Raw genomic sequence first — 3475 nt, 5'->3', positions numbered from 1 at the left:
ACCCCTTCATTCAACAAATGAGGAAACTGAGGTTCAGAGTGAAAGTGACTTGCCTGGTAAGACACAGCTTTGAAGTGCCAAACGCAGGATTTGAATCCACATTTTCCTGATTGCAAGCCCAGCATTTAATCCACCAAAGCAGGCAACCTCCCTTCTGTCTAGTATCCTAAGGCCCCATCTGAACATCAGCTAATTCTTCCCTAATAGTAACAATGATTGAGAGTCAAAATATATAACCCAAGGTATCATATATTTAGTAGGAATGAAGGAATTACTCAGAGGAAATGATTGGAAGTTACTAGACAAGAGCAGCAGCAAAAATGGTTCAGACTAGGACTCATTTCTCCAGGACATCCCTTTCTTCTTCTGAAGCAAGTCCTTAAGCCAGAACTTCATCTTCTCTGCCCTCAGGCCCTGTACCACAGGCAGAAGCGGGTAGTCTTCATTTGGTTTGGGGTCAGCCAGTACAGCAGGTCTGCACCATTTAGGTCCCATATAGGTTCAGGAAGAAAAGGTATCAGTGAATTAGCAGGTTTAACAAACCAACATCTGCTTGACCAAGTAACTGCCCACTCCAGAAGACTGAGAAGCTGTTGGAGAGGGGAAGGTGGGAACCATGGAGATAAGACCTGTTCACCTCCTCTGAAGCAGGCTGCCTTAATCTCTCATTTAGCTTTTTGATGAGAACCTTCTCAAGCACTTCGGGGAGAAAGTACAGAGAGATATGATTCAAGTTGGGAGCAAAGAATAGCAGAGCTAAGATGTGAATTCTGGTGAGCCACGGCCAAAAACAACAATGTCCTTGTGGCTTCCAGAACATATCCTGCTGCTTCCCAGGAAGAGAAACGTCCCAAGGTCTCAGGGGTGACAGTGTGGGCTCGGCAGGGAACTTCTCATCCTTGTGTTCCTTCCAAGGTGAGCACGCTTTCCCTGGGCCAAGAGCTTAAGGTCTTTGCTCAGCAGGTCTTACCCAAATGATTGTGGGGAATAGATAAGGTGAAGAACTTACAGGAATGTATGAATTCTTTTTCTCTATTTTATTATTTCTGTTTCCCCTATGACCTGTATAATATGTGCAGACTCATATCTACTTGAGCCTTGGCCAGCTAGAAACATATTTACTTAACCTGAACTGATGACATTTATTGATATTTGACATTTATCGATATTTAGTCTATTAGCTGGACCACTATCTGCTTGATTAAGCTTGAAGGCCTGACTTTCTGTTTCCTTGAAATCAAGAGATTTCAGGGAAACAGAAACCTTCCATTCCAATCTCCCCAAATTGCAACAATCAATTAGATGCCTCCCCCTCCCCTTCTCAATGCTCTCTTACTTGTGATGTAATTTCTTGTATAAAAGCTATATATCTTTACTACTTCTTTAGCGCTCCTACTGCGAGCTTTCTCTTTCTTATCTCAAAATGGGATGGCTCATCCTCCGGAGATTTTCAATAAATAACTTTTCTGCCTTCTACTGAGTGATCTCTGAGTAGTCATTTTGCGTAAGGGTCTTCTACATCCCTCACATGGTGATGGATCAATTTGTTTTCTCTGAACCAATCCATATAAATCATGCGATTGCTTTCCTCTGTGGAACAAAGAATCAAAAGGCCCCTTTCAGGGAATTTTGCCAGAGTTCTTGGGAGAGCCAGGGGGCAGGATGCTCACCTATTTCGAACAAAGTTTGCCCAAAAGATTATTGTATTCACACTGAACAGCTTTTCCTCATATGCTGCTGGTCCATGTAAAACTAAAAACAGGAAGGAAACAGCTTCATTAAGATCAACATTAAGTGTAAGTGTTTCTCTCACCCCAGTGTTCTCTCCCTTTTCTCCTCCCAGAATGATCCGTTCAGGCCTTCAAAGTTATTTCCCTAAAATGAAGTTTTCAACATGTTGCACCAACACTAGGAAAATTCCTGGGGTTTCTGTTGTCTTATGTAATCTGGGCCCAGCTCTGCCTGGCTCTAAATAAAAGTCTGGACACAAAGAGCCAAATGGTTTTCTGACCCTTCAGGCAAAGGTAGGAGCTGTCTCTGCTTAGGACTTTCAGAGCATTTGGTACCTCCCCTGGGCACTTCTCACATTCTGTTTTGCCTCCTCCGTGAGGAAAGGGAACTAGGTCTCTTCTAAGCTACAATAACATAGCACAAGCTCTGATGACTTTAAATCTTTGCAAACTGAGCCAGGCTCCAGAAAGTACCAGCTATTCAAGATGGGTATTGCAGTATGGGGAGTGCAGATAGATTCAAGCACTAGTACTTGAGCCATAAAGAAATGAATTCCCTGGCCAGGGCAAGTCACAAGAGATCAATGTTAACCTGGCCTTTTAGTTCTGCAGAATAATACCAGAAAGGTGAAAATAGGGGCAGAAGGTTTACACAAAAAAAGTGTTTTGGATCATCCATAACATAAATTCACACAATTGTTAAATGAGACTTTTGTCTAGTGATAAAGAAGTGGATGTACTAGTAAGAAATTGGATCCAAAAATGATGGAAGGAAAGAAGAGGCAGAAAGAAGGAAGAAAAAAGATGGAGAGAGGTGAGGAAGGATGGAAAGGAGAAAGAGGAAAGCCTTCCAACCAATGTGCAAAATCTCTGTGGAGGATTTAGGAAATTCAAGGACAAGAAGCACACAGGTAGAGTGACAGGTAAAGATCTACACTGGAGAAAAGCTTGAGGATTGGTGAGGTCCCTGCTCCATTGACATGGGAATGTGTATTTTCTTGTATGTGTTTTTGTGTCTCGTCTTTCCTTCTGCGTAATAAGCTCCGAGAGTTCAGAGACAATGACTTATTTATTGTATTTTTCCCAGGGTTGAACAGAAGGCTCTGCATATAGGATGGGCTTAATCATATAAACTGAATTGAGAAACTGATTCTATTCTCCTGCTCACCTGAATAATGAAGTTAAGTTGAAGGACCTCTGAGGCAGATCTTCACAAAGACCTTCCAAACAAACCCTTGTTGACGTTCAGACTTTGGGCCATCTGATTTACTGAAGGTCAGATAGCTTTTTGCTCAGTGCTTCATGAACCTTAGATTTGGGATACAGCCCAGGTACAACAAAATCCCAGCTCTACCATTTACTGACTGTGGGAGATTGGATAAAACATTGAACCTGTGATTGCCCAAGTTTCCTAGAGTATAAAATGGGAATAATAATGGCATTTAACTCACAGGTTGTAGTGAGGAGCAACCTATAATATGTATGAAGTCAAGGCATTTGTAAAACTGTATGTATTACAGAAGTGTCCACTGTTAATAGCTTGTGACTTTGGGAATCATTTCTTCTCTTTCAAGTCTCAGGCCTTCCTTCCAAATTAGGACTGATCATTCTACATCCATACACTACCCACTCAGGGCTGTTGAGAGGATTAAATGTGGAATGTATGTGGAAAGATGAGGAATTAGGATTCATTTTGATGTCACCGAGAATAGAGCAGGCAACAAGGATGATAATCCATAGCCCCA

General features: G+C 41.9%; 1 long non-coding RNA gene across 1 annotated transcript; it reads right to left on the bottom strand.

Moving 5' to 3' along the window:
- Positions 1-231: 231 nt before the first annotated feature.
- On the bottom strand, positions 232-1795 carry LOC127543319 (uncharacterized). The gene is made up of 2 exons (XR_007949203.1): positions 1671-1795; positions 232-475 (listed from the first exon to the last, which is right to left on the bottom strand). It is a non-coding gene; the product is annotated as an uncharacterized LOC127543319 (long non-coding RNA).
- Positions 1796-3475: the final 1680 nt, after the last annotated feature.

This window comes from Antechinus flavipes, unplaced genomic scaffold (assembly GCF_016432865.1).
Source record: "Antechinus flavipes isolate AdamAnt ecotype Samford, QLD, Australia unplaced genomic scaffold, AdamAnt_v2 unplaced_scaffold17, whole genome shotgun sequence".
Lineage (NCBI taxonomy): Eukaryota > Metazoa > Chordata > Mammalia > Dasyuromorphia > Dasyuridae > Antechinus > Antechinus flavipes.
Note: the sequence above shows the minus strand (reverse complement) of the source record. Positions and strands in the feature narration are given on the sequence as shown.